We start from the raw sequence: 9041 nt of genomic DNA, 5'->3' as shown, positions 1-9041 counted from the left end.
TTTTGTCTGAAACTTTGACGGAGACAGCTTCTGCATCTGCTAACCCTATGCTACAAGGGCTCACCTTCCTAAGCAGAACCTTAAGGTACTGAATTAATAAAATTTTGTGAACTACTCTAAGGCTTATCAAATAAATCTAATTATTGGTGACCAAATCAAAGATGTTATCTCAGACACTGAATTTGTCTAAGATACCTAAATAAATATAATCTACCAAATTCTTCGACTCCTGATGTGGTAGTAATCCAGTTTTCTTCAATCATCCTTGATAAATATCATCCTTCTTTCTAGATGAAAGCAGCAGCTTTGGTTTTACCCGTCATTGAGTCTACTGCTCTGCTGCAATTCAAAAGCTGGTATTCTTAAGGTAATAAGAGAAAGGAAGAAGCGAGACAAGGCAGTAAATCTGATCCAAAGCAACTCGTCTAAATTCACCAAAGTCCGGAGGCATAGCCAGGCTTCCACAGTTCTAATGCATAAAGAGATATGAATTTTTTAAATGGATCTTAAATTAAAAGTACTATTTTTAACAATATAAGTTACTGTAAGAAAGGTATTTTCAAGTATAAAATATTGATTACAGGTATATATACAAACAGAACGAAAGTGATTAAGAAAGAGAATTTATTTGCTAAGCCCTGAAAAAGGAGGCTACTTAAAGTGATGAGGTTTTGTTTCTTCTCTTAGGGAAGCTCCTTTTGAAGGCATCCAGTAGCAATGATGGCATAAAATATGGGGCACTGCAGATGCCATTTAGAAAAACTTCTTCAATTCAATGTGGACCACCATGGCTAAATGAAGTTCAAGTAAGATTAGAATACCTTGTCTAAAACATCTAGGACCAAAGAGTGGCCAGGACCATTTTGTGAATCCATGGCACCAGATGACTCAATACATTATTAGCATGAACAGAAAAAGATCAGAACTCACGGGGTTTGGTGGAAGGCTGAGCGATAGAAAGAAGGTTTAATAGACTAAAAATACATTCATCAAAAGAAGGTAAATGCCCTTAAACATCCAATTTTGGGTTGATAATGAGACATCTCTACCATAATATCTCTTTTGATTAAAAACAATTGTAATAATAATCACAGGTGAGTTCCAAGAGTGGGCATGTGCATCTGTAAGATGTTCATGTATGTCCAAGCCTAAATAATAGTTTCATGAATATGGTACAAAATTACAAAATAGAGCCTAGTCAACTCAAGGCAATCATTCTGTGTGTATAGACTGAAGCTCTACTGGTTTCTTCCCAATGTTAGTAATGTTAGTATAATTTCTAATGTTAAAAGAGCATGACACAAATATTCTTTATCCTATGTATAAATTCAATAAATGATCTTATTTTTCTTCTCTTAGATAACGTTCTCTCTGAATTTCCAGTTGGATAACAAGAGTTGACATATGTTAATCCAAAGTAAATGTGCTTTCTTGTTCTCTCCTCCTCTAGTACTGTTCTCTTTATTTTTCTTTCTCTCTCTCCCTCCCTTTCACTCTCTCTTTCTCTTTCAATCTCTCCCTCCCTCTACCTTTCCCCCCTCACACAAACAGCATACCAATACATGAGACAGACAGAGAGAAATACCATCAGTTAATGGATGCATTGCTAGAACAGAAATCAAGGTGAGAGCTCATAAAGAAAAGAAGATAAAATGCTCCTGACAGTAGACAAAGAAGAAGCTGGCTAAATGCCAACTCAGAAAATAATTCTTAGGTCATTATTTTCAAACTGTATGCCATATTTTTTGTTACTAGACTAAGAATATGAATGTGTAGAAGCTCAGAGCAAACTGAAGGCTTTTACACTGTTTTTGGCATTCTCTAAAACTTCAAATTTCTCTCTCCTTCACAGCCAAGCCTATCAAACCTGTACATAAACACCAAGTGCCACAAAACAAGAGATCCCTTCTCTTTAATATGTTTGGATGCATCACCTATGAGCTGTGTTAAAAAATAAAATGGCAATTTATTTGTTGCATATGAATGTGCAGCTTTTAATGACTACCTTTGGTGAAAACTATTGTTTGGGGCTAAGTTGTATTTCCCCAAAATTCAGACCTTGAAGTCTTAATCTCTCATACCTCTCAATGTGATCATATTTGGAGATAAGCTCTTTAAAGAGGTAACTGATTTGAAATGAAGTAGTGAGGGTAAGCCCTAACCCAATATGGTTGGCATTCTTATAAGATGAAATAAGGACATACACATAGAGGGAAGACCAGGTGAAGACAGACGGAGAAGTCTACAAGCCAAGGGGAGAGGCCTCAGAAGAAACGAACCCTACTAACACCTTGATCTCAAACTTTTAATCTCTGGAATAATGAGAAAATAATATTCTCTTGTTTAAGCCTCCTGGTCTGTAGTACTGTGTAATGTCCAGCCAGAGCAAATTAGTACAGCTGCTAACTTCTTACATTTATGGCAATAAGCACTCCCTAAATACAAATACTGGTACTAATCACAAAGATCACTTTTCCATAAACATCACCTGCAACAAAATGAAAATATAATTGAAGTAATTTCTTATAAAATGAACATAACACATTCTGTAGTTGTACATGCGTCTTCTTCGTAAGTCTGGCCAAGTGTTCCTTACCTTTAAAGTTGTAACAGGCTCACGGAGCCAGAGCTGGTACAGTCAGAAACTCTGGGCACAGCGCCACAAGAGAGAAAAACCCAGGATTGGAATATAGAAATAAGAAGTGGCTGTAGTGTTAGCTCCCTGAGGGCTCTGATAAATTTTCTCAGGCAAGAGAGGGTCTGCCTCGGATGAAACAAGTTGTTCTAGGTTAAAGTCATCTCAAACCCTTGTCTCTGCTCCCAGGTCCCCTGTAAAACTTATAGCTGATGTAACAGTTCATTCTAGTTACTTGTTTACATGCCTGCCTCAGTTCACTGGACCAGAATTTCTTGTACAGGAAAGACCACATGTCTAGCACATCAAAGGCACATGTATTTGAGAAGTTGATGAATAAGTAAATGGAAGATTACAGAAACAAATGAATGAAAATAAATCAAAGATTCATGGCATCTGAGAAAATTCCAAACACCAGGCAATCAGCAGTGCAGGCAGATGAATGGTCTAATGGCAGATATCAATATAATGAAGTCGTTGGATGATACATTTTATTCAGCTTCTGGAGTCATTATTCAATCTCATTATAATTTAGTCCCAAAAAGATTAGACCCAGTTACATTCAAGTTTGGTCATATGTTTATAGCAGATCTAACAACCGGTGTGAGTCAATGCTGAATCAATGAACTTTAGTCTCTCCTCCCAAGGAAAAGATTGATCCCAGAGTCCCAGGGTATGAAGAGACCTGCATTTGCAGGTATTTAGGAACAGAACATTAATCTCCATGAAGACAAGTTATGTGCCCATGTTGTATCCCTAGCCATGATACATATTAGGTTCTCAGCACATATTTATTGATTTAATCAACTATGTAGATTCACCTTCAAAATATACCCAAGTTAGGTCAAACATATAATACTTGAAAATTAATAAAAGCTGTGCGATAAAGCAGATTTCCATAATTAATTGATCGAGAAATACCACACAAAATGGGTGGCATTAAGTGAAACCGGCCCCTCCCTGGGGTACCATCCCTCTCTGAGTCATACAGAGCCTGTCAGCTAGCCCCACACAGCTCCACTCAGTATTTGGTCTGTAGCCAGTGAAAAAGCACGTGGGTCAAACTACTTAATCAAGATGTGTTCTGGTGCACTCACCATGCCTGTTATTTTAATGTGAACTGAGCATTCATCATTTTAATTACATATTCACAACACCTTAGCCATCTATGTGGCAATCAAGTTATTCAAAAGGTTGACTATTTGCTTTTTTGGCCCAAGGGAAAAAGTTGTAGGGAGGAAAGGGGTGAAGGGGGGGGTGGAGCTGATAAAAGGGGTATAAAGGGAACTGACATTAATTAAACACTTGCTATGTGCCAGCCATAGTGATGGGCTCATATTTCTTGTATCATACAGTCCTCATAACAATCTTCTGGGGCAGATATAATTATCTCCATTTTACAGATGAGATAAGTGAACCTGAGGTTCACTAAAGCAACTTAGATTAAAATAATAATCATCTATTCATTTCATGATTCTACAAGTCAATGATGGAGACAGAGTTCAGTTGAGAGATTCTCTGGTCTTTGCGGGATTCCCTCAAGCATGTGTTGTCAACTAGGAGGCTCTGTTCTGGGGGGTGGCCAGTTGTCAGCAGGGGACTCCTTCACACGGTCTCTCTATGTGTGGTAAGAGGCCTGGGCTCTGAAGAGCCACACAGCCACTTATTCTGTGGGCCATCTTGTAATTGGTTAAAGCAATTACAAGGCCAAATCCAAAGTCAAAGGCTGAGGAAATAGATATCACCATTTAATGAATGGGAGGAGCTGCAAAGTCACATGGATAGAATGGAAAGTAAAGAATTGGAAACATTTTGCAATAAAACTATCACAGATACCAAGTAGTTTTTCCAAGATCACCCCAATGGTAATCACTGGCACAGTGATTCAAGTATTGAGCTTTGATCTTATATTCTTTATTCTATCTTCCTTGTCATTATTCTCTTCAAACAAGGTATAATTAGGTGAATGGAAAAGAAAGCCAGGGTCCAATTAAACTGAGATCACTCTATATCTCCCCATACTTTGGAAACCTAATCCTCACCCAAAGGTCATTTTGAAATAAACTAGCTTTACACCTACAGAAGGATTCTCCTAGGCTGGACTGCTTGTCTGATTAATACCAGGCTACTTTTCATATCCATCAAACTGAGTAACTGCTTTTGAACCATTATATCTGAAAACCACTATGCACAGAAATATATAGCAGCAAATTCTAAAAAAATTGAACTCAAACCAAGAATTTTCATTTCATAACAATAGTAGACTCTGTAAAGCTGATGTTATAAAATATCACTCTGGTTATCACTATGACTTCATTTGATAATGCTTCCTATACAGCAAAGAAAATATTAAGATTAAAAGACTTGTCTACTTGACCTCCATGCCCTATGGTCAATTTTAATCTTTTTTCTTTGTCAGACCCTATTCAGAATTTTCAGGACCTGTTCCTACTTCCTTTTTCAAATATTTTCCTCCAAAATATGTAATTAAAAGTTGAACTGGGTTCCATTAGGAGTCCAGTTGCTTCACTCATTTGGTACTGTTAGGAATAGCAGGAATAGTAGCTGGAATAGCTACTTAGGTAGCTAACTACATCAGGCTCCCAGAATAAAAAGCGCAGATCAAATAATTAAAAAAAAAAAAAAAAACAAAACTTAAGGAGTCAAGTTTTGCTGCCCCACCAGTACCCTCACAGACCAAGGAGAGAACAAAGACAACTAGAATTCTACTTGGTCTGTATTACAAATAAAGATATGATGCAGAAATAAAGCTCCACATACTGGTTTTTTGTCTATGCATGATATTCTATTTCCCCAACTATGGGGTTTTCTTTCATTACTGTCAGTTTTTGGAAACAAGTTCTATTTTCTTCTAGGGTGATTTTCAGCAACTGCCACAATCCTACATAAATTGTGTATATTCAAGAATGCTTTTTGAACTATGGAAATAATTCCATTAACTATAATGTATACTTATTAAAAGCTTGAATCCGCAAGCTATTTTTGCTCTCCATCTGATTAATTGCTACCAGCCCTAATTTAGTCAAAAGGTCAGAAAACAGTTTCCCTCAAAATAGAAAACAGAATTAATAAATTGTTTATGAACCTTAATAGCCTTTCCTTTTCTGGAAAGAAGCTGGTAGAAATATTATATATTAACTGCTTTGTCAGTCTATTTGTTTTGTCTGATTATCTATAAATGTTTGGTGGAAGGGACAGATTCCTTAAAAAAAAAAAAAAAAAAAAAAGCCAGATCTAAAATGCATGTTCCAATAAAACTAACCAAGTAACAAGTGATCATCTTGCAAAGGACCAGCATACAATTTTCCTCTAGTTTGAGAAAAATACACAAGCAGGGAAGTTTTTCAGAGCTGGTACTTTCTAGAAGTCATACCCTTAAGTGTCACAACCAAGACAACAGCACTAGGCAGGGAAGCCATCCAGGATTAGGAATGGCTTTAGAAACAAATCAATTCCAGCATACATGTGCTATCACCATCACCTTGGTCTCATTCCTCACAACAGGAGTACCAATAGGCCCCCAAGGCTTGACCTAATCACAGTATCTTATAAAGGCAGGAAACTTCAACCACTAGGCTAAAGGTGACCTACACAGGAGGAACTGAGGAGGACTCTCTTGACAGGAAATAAGAACTCCCATAAGACTCAGAAAAGAATAGCAAATTTGTCTTTCTCTGAATGACTTATTTCACTTAACATAATACTCTCTAGTTCCAACCTGTCATTGCAAATGGCAAGATTTCATTCTTTTTTTATGGCTGAGTAATATCCCATTGTGTGTATATAGACACCACTTCTTTAGCCATTCATCAGTCGGTGGATACTTGGGCTCTTTCCATAATTTGACTATTGTCAATAATGCTGGTATAAACATCAGGCTACATGTGCCTGATTAGTATTTTTGTATTCTTTGGTGAATACTTAGTAGTGCAATTGCTGGGTCATAGGGTAGCTCTATTTTTAACTCTTTGAGAAACCTCCATGCTGTTTTCCAGATCACTGCATCAGTTTACATTCCCACCAATGGTGCAAAAGGGTTCTCCTTTCTCTACATCCTCACCAACATCTGTTATTTCTTATGCTGTTGATTTTTAACCATTCTGACAAGTGTGAGGTGATATCTCATTGTGATTTTGATTTGTATTGTATTTGTATTTTGATTTGTATTTCCCTGATAATCAGTGATGTTGAGCATCTTTTCAGGTGTCTGTTGGCCATCTATATGTCTCCTTTGAAAAATGTCTATCCATGTCTTCTGCCCATTTTTAAATTGGATTATTTATTTCTCTAGTGTTGAGTTTGATGAATTCTTCACATATTTTAGATACTAACCCTTTATCAGATATGTCATTTGCAAATATCTCTCATTCTTGTAGGTTGCCTTTCAGTTTTGTTGTTTCCTTCATCATGCAGAAGCTTTTTGTTTTGATAATCAAGTCCCAATAGTTTATTTTTGCTGTTGTTTCCCTGCCTCAGGAGACATATCTAGAAAGAAATTGCTATGGCTAATGTCAAAGACATTATTACCTGTGTTCTCCTCTAGGATTTTTATGGTTTCAGGTCTCACATTTAGATCTTTAATCCATTTTGAATTTATTCTTGTGTTTGGTGTAAAAAAGTGGACCAGTTTTATTCTTTTGCATGTTGCTAACCAGTTTTCCTAATACCATTTGTTGAAGAAACTGTCTTTTTCCCATTGGATATTCTTTACTGCTTTATCAAAGAGAAAAATAAATACTATATGAATTCACTCATACGCGGAATTTAAGAAAAAACAAATAGCAAACGGGGAAAAAAGGAGAGAGAATCAAACCAAGAGACAGAGACTCTTATTTACAGAGAATAAACCTTACCAGAAGGGAGGTGGGTAGGGGGATGGATGAAAATAACTGCCAAAATATGTCATGTAATTTTAAAGAACTGCAAGATGGAACTACTAACTTTGATCCCTACCTTGTATCATATACTGCAATAAATGCTTTATTATCATTTCATTTAATCACCACACTAACTCTAAAAGGTAGTTACTGAAACGCCTGGGTGGCTTAGTGGTTGAGCGTCTGCCTTCAGCTCAGGTCCTGATCCCAACGTTCTGGGATTGAATTCCACATCAGGTTTTCCACAGAGCCTGCTACTCCCTCTGTGTATGTCTGTGCCTCTCTGTGTGTCTCTCTTGAATAAATAAAATCTTTATAAATAAATAAATAAACAAACAAATAAATAAATGTTACCATTTATTTTAGCCCTATTTATAAGTAAGGAAACTGAGCAAGAAGTTTAAAGAATGCTCCCTAGGTGATACAGCTAGTACACAACAGTCTGATTTTGAGCCTACAGCTCTGTAGTCCCAGAGCCCATACCTTCAACCTGTATTCTTACTGCCTCTTGAGTGCAGCCTAGAGTTCTATTTATACAAGGATAAGATGAGCATAATTGTATTCTCTTTACATGAAGTTAATTTATTAACTAAACCTAACTGGTCATGTATATGGTATATAGGGATATTTTGTATAAAATAATTATTTGAATCAAACTATGATGTTACATGTAAGTATAAATTACCATTTTGAGATAGAAGAGTATTGGATACTCCTTTCTGTAAAAAATACAGCACCCATTCTCTCAATTTTCAAAATAAAGCTTCACTTTTCTATTATCATATCTGTTATTCAAAGCCTATAAAAAGCCTTAAGTCACAAGCTCAAAATTCCAAATTATCATGTCTGCACTTGAGGGTATAACCTTGAACCAAGTCAAAACTTACCACCAAAATTATTCAAAATCTCACCCAAAAGAGTTAATATGCTATATGATAGCTACCATTTCTTGAATATTTATTATGTGTCAGATGCTTTACATGCCTTAGTCCCAATTATTATATAGCAAGGTAATAATTTTATATTGATAAGTTATTAGTTGCTCTGATCTTTTGTTTTGTTTTGCTTTTTTTTTTTTTTTCCCATAATCTTCCCTCTACCACTCAAACAGCAGCGATGGCTGACTATATATACTGCCCTTAGCTTAGCATTTAATACAGAAATAAAAACACGTCAAATTCATAGCTTTCAAGTACATCTACTGGTATAGATAGATAATAGATGATAGGTAGATAGATAGATAGATAGATAGATAGATAGATAGATAATAGATAGATAGATAGATAGATAGATAGATAGATAGATAAATAGAGACAATAATATTGAGAGCCACAGTCTGGAGTTACGGAAGTCAACTGCAGTGCTTGAGAAAAATATTTTTCTTTTTTCCTCTTTCTCCTTCTCTTCCTATCTCCTCTCCTACTCCTTCTCTATCTCCCTCTCTTTCTTTTTAAATTCTAATAATTTGGCTTTATTTATGAAGAGCTAAATCCAAGAGAGTTCACAAC

At 36.0% G+C, this 9041-nt stretch overlaps 1 long non-coding RNA gene across 1 annotated transcript; it reads left to right on the top strand.

Annotated features, from left to right (window-relative positions):
* The first annotated feature begins 613 nt into the window (after positions 1-613).
* On the top strand, positions 614-1964 carry LOC112652094 (uncharacterized). Its single transcript, XR_003131244.3, has 3 exons — positions 614-806; positions 1360-1623; positions 1853-1964. It is a non-coding gene; the product is annotated as an uncharacterized LOC112652094 (long non-coding RNA).
* Positions 1965-9041: the final 7077 nt, after the last annotated feature.

Source organism: Canis lupus, chromosome 13 (assembly GCF_003254725.2).
Source record: "Canis lupus dingo isolate Sandy chromosome 13, ASM325472v2, whole genome shotgun sequence".
Taxonomy (NCBI): domain Eukaryota; kingdom Metazoa; phylum Chordata; class Mammalia; order Carnivora; family Canidae; genus Canis; species Canis lupus.
The sequence above is the reverse complement of the archived record's forward strand: the minus strand, read 5'-3'. Positions and strand labels throughout refer to the sequence as shown.